General features: G+C 35.2%; 1 non-coding gene across 1 annotated transcript; it reads right to left on the bottom strand.

The window, feature by feature from the left end:
* Window positions 1-467: 467 nt before the first annotated feature.
* Window positions 468-544, bottom strand: Trnap-cgg (transfer RNA proline (anticodon CGG)). Its single transcript has one exon. It is a non-coding gene; the product is annotated as a tRNA-Pro (tRNA).
* Between the last annotated feature and the right edge of the window lie 8,575 nt (window positions 545-9,119).

The raw sequence follows: 9,119 nt of genomic DNA, 5'->3' as shown, positions 1-9,119 counted from the left end.
GATTTTAGATATGAAGTTTTGAATTTAAATATGTATGTAAGATCATCAATCTTCACGTTCGTAATTGATTTTCAATCCTGATTAATAATAAGGAAATAAAATATAACAGAATTTATTTTTTACTGATTCTCGTTCAGATTTCAGATAAATGTTACTCAAAAATCATGAAAATCAGATTTTATAATTTGATGGGGTATATGGTACTCAATATTGTGATGTGTTGTGATGTGATGTGATTTGGATTTTTAACATAGCTTTAACAATTGTTCAGTCATATCGCTACGATGTCTGCAATGTGGCAGTTTATAGTGATGTCTAGCACTGGGGCATCATGCCGCAGACATGTAGCATGATGTCCCACACAGTCACATTATCCTGACACTGGGCCGACCAGTCCTAACACTAACCTCTTAATACTGAGCGCCAAGCCAGGCAGCTGTTAGTACAGTTTTTGTAAGTCTTTGGTATGACTCGGCCGGGGATCGAACCCAGGACCTCCCGCATCCGAGGCGGACGCTCTAACCACTAGGCCACCGGAGCGGTCGGTACTCAATATTGAAAAAATAGGTTTTATAATCTGATAGGGTAAATGATTCACAAAATTTTTAAAATCAGTTAGATTTTATAACTTGATGAGGAAAATATACTCAAAATTGTTAAAAACCTAGTGAAAACATACTTTTTTAAAAAAATTACATAATAATAATAATTTCACCTTTGACTTTGTCAAGGAATAAATAAATGTATTATAACAGAATTTTTTTTTACTGATCATCAGTCAGATTTCAGGTACAAATTATGAAAATCCGTCAGATTTTATAATTTGATGGGGTAAATGGTACTCAAAATTGTAAAAATCAGTCAGATTTTGTAATTTGATGGGGTACTCAAGAAATTGTAAAAATCCTAAAGAAAAACAGAAAATTACATAACAAATATTATTATCCGAATAAAAATAAATTTGAATCTGACTAAATAGTATTATCAGAATAAATATTATTATCAGAATAAATATTATAATCTGAATAAAAATCTTTGTTCTTCATTGATTATTGAAATTGCTGGGGTAAATAGTACTCAAAATTGTGATCATCAATCACATTTCATAATTTGCTGGAGTAAATGCTAATAAAGATAATAAAAGTAAATCTGACTGAATAAATATTACCATCAGAAATAAAAATAAAATCTGAAACAGAATAAATATTAAAATCTGAATAAAAATAAATTTAAATCAGAATAAATAACATAATCATTTGGGGTTAACACTTTTACAGTCACTAGTGATTCTGTCATTGTTTTCATTTTCAAATCCGTTACCCCAGACAAAGTTGAAGCGCGCGCCGTTGCCTTAACTTTCACTTTCACAGTCCCCTTTAGTGACGTTTTCACGACTTTGACAATCACTACGATCACTGGTTTCGTTTTTAAGATCTGAAATAATCTTTCTTAATTGTTTTACACGTGTATTAATAATCTTTTTTGTTTCTTATTCGTTAAATAATTCTGATCTAATTTGTTTAATTACGCGTGAGAGAGAAACGAATTTTTCAACTTCTGTATCTGTGATTGTCACCAATGATTCGAAAATAGATTGCTGAATAATAATAATAATGATGATAATAATAATAATAATAATAATAATAATAATAATAATAATAATAATAATAATAATAATGATAATAATAATAATAATAATAATAATAATAATAGTGAGGACTTTGTATAGCGCCTAATCTTTAGAAGCTCTAAGCGCTTTACAACATTAGACAACACCTATAAGATTATTAACATATACTTATATGATTACAAAAACAAACACCATGAAATTAGAAAACATAAAAAAAGCTGAGAATATTTAAGGTAGGAAACATTATTAGGTCTTTAAGGATGTTCTTGCAGTCGAAATAAGTGAGTTTTGAGAGCACTCTTGAATGGGATCACTGTGTCTTTGTGTCTAAGTTCAGTGGGCAATTCATTCCACGTTGCTGGGCTCTGGTATGCAAAGGAACGCTATCCATATGACTTTGTTTTCATAGTGGGAATAATGAGTATATGATTGTCAGAAGAGGAGCGTAAGTATCTTGCTGGTGTGTACCACGGGTGAAGTTGGATATGTATGAATCAGCTTAATGAATCAGTATTCTGCTGGTAGTGTATATCTACCTTCAAATTTGTATTGTTTTAATGATTCAAAATCACAAAGAATTTTAAGGATTAGGTTCATCAGATATTTTATACCGTCATGTTTCAATTTTTTAATTGCAAGAATAATATCATTAATATTTTCAAAATTCATCATATAATAATTATAGGTTTAAAATAAACAAATATTTACACAACACTAACTTATAGACAGCACAACACCCATGTGAACTCCTAGATTGCCAAACTACATTCTAGAAAATTCAGAGTGTGATAGGAAATATTTACACAACACAACCCTCATGTGAACTCGTAGATTACCAAACGATATTCTTGCAAGTTCAGAGGGTGATATATTAACAATCTTATATCTCAGGAATGTACAATCCCATGTGAATTCTTAGATTGCCAAACGACATTCTAGCAAGTTCAGATGGTAGGAAATATTTACAGTATATACAATCTTAGATTTAAGGACGGCACTGTACATATATTTACAGTATATACAATCTTAGTTCTATCGACGGCACAGTACATATTGTAGCATATTTACAGTATATATAATTTTAGTTTATATGGACGGAACAACGTATAATCTTATCTAACATAACTCTATGGACGGCACAACATGAACTTATTATATAACTTAACTCTATGGACGGCACAATACATATACAGGGCCTTCTCTACGTGCAACATATTTCTGCATACCATCCCCCATAATCAACCCGGGGAGTGCAAAAGAGCACTCACCACTTGGCGAAATGGTAGAAGGGTGTGCTTGTCTAATGAAGTTCGAACAAATCAGGGTGGACCCCAATGATAGCACGGGTCCTATGCTATATAAACTAACCAATACTTAGAAATCCAAAAGTACTCAAGCAATGGGCGTGGCTTATTCGCTGTTTCTTTTTCTTAATTATTATCGCTGAAAAATCAAGATGAAGCAGGAAGCTTGACAGATTCAGAAAAATAAGTATAATGTTTCTTCAAAATCGAAACAAAATAAACATTATTCATTTATTATTGTAAACCACAATCACTATACCTTCGCTGACAGAGTTATTCCCCCCTCCCCAGTATATTATGACGCTGTAAAAGATCATATTAGACCTTTTGTCATCGACGAAGTCATAACACGTTAAAATATTCTGTCTTACGATATGAGTGTTTCCTATCTGAGTGAAATACTGAAATATTCGTTGTTTATAACGCCGATTTGGTTTCTTGTACCGAAAGAGAGAAAATCAACAACAAAAATAATTCATTTCTAAGAGAATATTGTCTTAAGTTACGTGTTTAGGCTCGAATAAACAGTAACAAAAGAAAGAGTGAAAACAACAAGATTTCAAAAATTTAAAAAATTTAATTTATTTCACTGAAAATGAAACCCACTGTAAATGAAGACAAAAATAAGACTTTATGGTTATAAGAATCAAATCCAAAACTGATCCAAGAATAATCCATGAGTTAAATTTTAGAAGTCCATATACAGAAATATTCTAATGAATTCAAGTTCGAGTCCCGACAAAGAATCCAAGATGGAAGGCGATGACGTATGCTGTATCTTGTACAGTACTGTTATCTACATTTCCTTGTAGAAACACAAGAAATAACATTCCATTGTTGGAAATCCGAATAAATTTTTAAGACATGTCTATTCAAGAATTCCGTATGAGCAATAACATGTTTCCAGAGGAACGAATTAATCTTTTAGAATCCAAATAATCTGAAGAAAAATTTACATAAAACTCGAAAACTGGCTACAACAGAAGAACGACTTGAATCCAGTGTTTTAAACCGAGACTGAGAGATCGCTCTCTCAGCACCACTATTAAAACTAACTAATGCTCAATTTCAGAAACCCCAGAGTTGCGAAATGGAGGCTGTTTACATATAAAAAGGTACGTAGCCCCAGTACGACCTAGACAAAAACCAACCATTTTACTCCGAGAATCAAAAGTAAAAATTTTGTTTACTTTAGTAAAACCATTTAAAAGTCTTAAGTCACGTATCCAATACAGCCTCGATTATTCCCAAAATAAAATAATTCAGTAAAGAACTTGTCCACTTGTCTTTTACCAATTTTGAATTAAGACTAGGAACTAGGTCAGCCTTAGATTTTGCAACTAAGAGTCAAGGTCAAACTATTTTCTGAAAAAATATCGAGTTCCTAGTAAACAAAATTACATTACATTGACATGTAATGAAATAAAAAAATAAAGATTTTAAAACTTACAAACAATTAAATTAAGTCAAATATAAATTAAATAAAATATACGTAACAATTGTAAAATACATGCGAGGTTACTCTTTAACTGCTCTATGTATCCTTGATAGAGTTATCTCCTTTCATAATTCTTGCTATATGCAATACTGAAATGTTGTTTCTTATTTATATTTTTCGAAAATGCTGATTTGTTTATTTTATCCGCGACGCGCTGAACCGAAGGCATGCAAATATCAAAATGTTTACCGGCTGTATTCATTGACCGAAATATTATTTCCTCACCTGTATCTGTATTTGCGGATTTAACCGCCTTTTTTAAAATTATTTTATATTTACCAGGACAACCAAATTTACAATTCTGACTTTGTGTAATAGCTCGTAAATTATATTAGGAATTATCTTTCGGATCTGAATTAATATGATCGATCACAAGACCTTCTTCGATTACTCCGTGAAAACACTCGTACACGAACCTACGAGAGCAATACTCTTTTCTTCCCATCAACACCCAACGTTAGATAACCATTATTAACAAAACCGACTGTTTTTTTTAATAGATAGTAACTGATTACACCATCTCGAGATGCTTTATAATTCTTGATGATAGGATATTTAATAAAATCATTTTTTTAGCAAAATATCGTTTCTGCTCTCTGTATTTTTTACCATCAACTTGCACACATGACTGCATTTCTCTTTTACCCCCAACACCACAGTTCAAATACGGTTTTGGTCCTAAATTCCCTCTTTGTACACTTTGTTTGTGAAGTCCACAGAATTCGTGTACGTAGGCTTTCTTACAGGGAGTTATAGAACCTATCATTAGCCAACTACAGTTATTCTTTGTTTGAATCATTATATATATATATATATATATATATATATATATATATATATATATATATATATATATATATATATATATATATATATATATATATATATTGTGCTGTTACCGTTGGAACAGCCACAGTAGTTCTTTAGATTTGTCTCCCCTTTTTAACTCTTCTTCATAAATATCAGTTTCCTATCAGTTTTCGTTTGTAATACGTCCAGGCAGGAATGTGAACGTGCCTTCACAGCTCTTTTCGTTGAATCTGAAGCCCACCACAGTCTTTTTACCTCACCTAATTTCAAGAGAGTTCTCGCCTACGAATTAAAACAGTATTTAAACACATTGTTTTGTCTTGTGTCTTGGATGCTGGAGAGCTCGGGGGTTATGCTAACTGTAATTCCTCCAGGGGAAAGGCAGTATAGTAAAAAGACTGTGACCAGTAACTTCATGGAAAATTCTTCGTAGGGATCGAGATACAGCTGCCTGGTTCATCAAGACCGCTGGATAGCTACGCCTTCTATTTACACACATTTGGAGAATTACTACAGGCACAGGACAATCGTCAACAGTCACGTGACACTGACATTTGGTCGCCGCCTATACAGTATATTCTTATGTGTTGAGAAAGCTAAATGAGCACACCTTCCATTTAATTCAAGGATTAAAATTCACTTACAGTACTGAACTAGGATCTGATCAATACAACCGTTTACCTATGGTCACCAAGAATTTGAATTGTGAGAGGAACTAATTCAAATTTGCTAGTCTATTAGTCTGTTTAACGTGAAAGAAACAGTGATTCAATCAAAGCTACATAACACGTTTACAACATATTCTACAGAACTCAACCCGTTTGGAAACAATTGTCATTTGTTTCATCAACTTCTTGTCACGTAGCCTTCTGACATCTAACGGATTCCATTTTTTTCCATTTAGTAAAGTTCTGTCATCAGTGTAAATGGATCCAAATGATTCAAAATATTTGGATCTTGAAGCAGTTTCATCACAGTCTACTGAACGGCGAATCAGAACATTAACTGTCAAAGGCATGGAAATGTACGAGACGGCCCAAGGCGAGTATAATGTGAAACTAGAGAAAGCTTGGAAAAACGTTGAAGATGTTTTGTCCATATTCGCTGATCGTCCCAGTGATATAAATTCTTTACGCAAAATAGAAAATGATCTAGTCAAGTGCTATGACAAATATTGTACTCTGTCCGCAGAATACCTCGATTTTCTGTCAAAAACAAGCATACAGGAGAGCCTTACAGAGTTGGAAACACATGTTACGTCAGTGCAAGCATATAAATTAACTGTCGAAAATACCTTAAGACGACTTCACACCTTCAAACAACATGCGTTGGAATCTGGGCCACCTCAGTCTAACTCCTCTATACACACAGCAAAATCTAAATCTAATGGTTCGACTATATCCAACATCAGTTCCGTGCTTGCTAGAAAACGTGCAAAAGCTGACGCCGCACGTGCACGAGTGGAATTCGCCGAGAAAGAAGCAGGGATACGTAAACAACAAGCACTTCTTGACGAACAAGAAAAGTTGTCTAAAGCGATAGCTGTACGTAAGAAAGCAGAACTGGAGGCTGACCTGGAGCTTCTAGCACATCAGAAGGAAGCTGCTGCAGATGAAGCTGAAGTAGAGGCTTTACAGTCGGTTATTGAGGACCGTGGTGACTCCAATCTAAGTGAATTTGATATATCTCGTTCTCTGGACCCCATGGAACGTGTTAAACACTATGTTAATCAACAAACAGAACTGCCCAAAAATAATGTTGCGCCTGACTTCGATAAGGACAATACGAACATCAAGTGTGATGTTAAACAAGGCATACACCACAGTGTCGGTTACATACCTACACCACTTGTGTACCCGAATTTCGTACCGACACCGCAGCCTGTGATACAGACCTGTCGCCGTGTCAACCATTATGATCAAGGATGTGTATCTAGTGTAAGCTTAGACTTGGACCAACTACACGAATCAGGGATGCATAAGAACGCTTCTTTACCTGCATTTCGACCCACTATGTTGAATGCTGATGCACCTACCTACCACCCCAATAATGGACAAGTCGATTATGCTCCAGCAGCATTTCAACCACAGGAATGTAGTAGTCAGTTTATCAGTATGGAACTGACTCGTTTTCTTCTGAAGAAAGATTTGCTCCTTTCACGTCTTTCAAACTACAATGATCGACCAAAATTTTATGCCGTTTGGAAAGCTTGTTTTCTCAGTGTTATGAGAGAGTTACAGGTTACCACTAATGAAGAAATAGACTTATTAGTAAAATGGTTAGGCCCTGAATCCTCAAAACATGTACTTAGCATCAGAGCATCAAACGTGAACAACCCTTCTAGAGGACTACAAAGAATCTGAGAGCGTCTGGATGAGAGGTATGGTTGTCCAGAAATGGTTGAGGTGGCCTTAAAAACTAAATTAGCTAACTTTCCTAAGCTGACTAATAAGGACAATAAGAAACTCTATGAGCTTTCAGATATTCTTTCTGAAAAAGAGTCTGCCAAGGAAGATAAAAAGTACCAATCACTTTTGAGCTATTATGACTCATCTTCTGGTGTACTTCCCATAGTGAACAAACTTCCTTATGGTATACAAGAAAAGTGGACTACACAAGCAGTGAATTACAAGAAACACCATGACGTTTCTTTCCCACCGTTTTCCTTCTTTGCTGAATTTATCCGTGAGATTAGCAAAGTGAAGAATGACCCCGGATTCGCATGCGAGGCCAGCACCAACACACCTACTAAGAAGGAGACTACCCCTCTTAAGAACACTGGTAATAGACTTATTATCTCGACAAAGAAAACACAAGTATCGCGACATTCAGATGTGAATGATGTTGAACCAGACAAACGATGTCCATTACACAAAACGAGCTACTCTCTGAACAAGTGCAGAGGTTTCAAAGTCAAACCTTTCGAAGAACGTAAGAAACTTCTAAAAGAGTACGGCATATGTTTTAGATGTTGTGAATCAACAAGGCATATGATACGTGCATGCAAAGAAGTAACGCAGTGCACAGATTGTGGCAGTGATCGTCATCCCATAGCTTTGCATGTCACCGCTGCTGTAGCAGAGAAGCTTATATCTCAACCACCCGCAATAAGTCATGGCGGGGAGAAGAAGGATATTTCAGGTTCCTCACCCTTACGAGTAACATCTAAGTGTACACAAATTTGTGGCGAAAGGTTTATTGGTAAATCTTGTGCTAAAACTGTCCTTGTGAGAGTATATCCAGATGGCCATCCATCAAAAGCCACAAAGATGTATGCTATCCTTGATGACCAAAGCAACAGGTCATTAGCCAAGTCAGACTTTTTTAATCTTTTTGACATACAAGATGAACATGTGGAATACACCCTTTCTTCGTACACTGGTTGTGTAGTGAGTTATGGTAGAAGAGCAAGTGGATACATTGTAGAGGCACTAGATGGAAGTGCAAGGTTGGAATTTCCGACGTTGATTGAATGTAACCAAATACCAGACATTAGAGAAGAAATTCCCACTCCAGAAGTAGCGGAACACCACCCTCATCTCAATGATATTGCGAGACACATCCAACCATTAGATGGTGACTCGTCTATACTACTACTGATTGGTAGAGACTTGACTGAAGCACGTCATGTTCATGAACAGCGCATCGGTCCACGGAACTCTCCCTATGCCCAGAGACTTAGCCTCGCTTGGGTGATAATAAGAGAAGCTTGTCTTGGTAAAGTACATAAACCCGATTTTGTTAATGTCAATAAAACGTACCTGTTAGGAAAAGGACGTACGTCTATCTTCAGACCATGCCCTAATGGTTTCAAGGTAAAGGAAAACCACACCATGAATGTATGCACAGACGACAATATAAAATTGTATTTTTCATC

This window comes from Sinohyriopsis cumingii, chromosome 8 (genome assembly GCF_028554795.1).
Source record: "Sinohyriopsis cumingii isolate HCF-2022 chromosome 8, ASM2855479v2, whole genome shotgun sequence".
NCBI lineage: Eukaryota > Metazoa > Mollusca > Bivalvia > Unionida > Unionidae > Sinohyriopsis > Sinohyriopsis cumingii.
The sequence above is the reverse complement of the archived record's forward strand: the minus strand, read 5'-3'. Positions and strand labels throughout refer to the sequence as shown.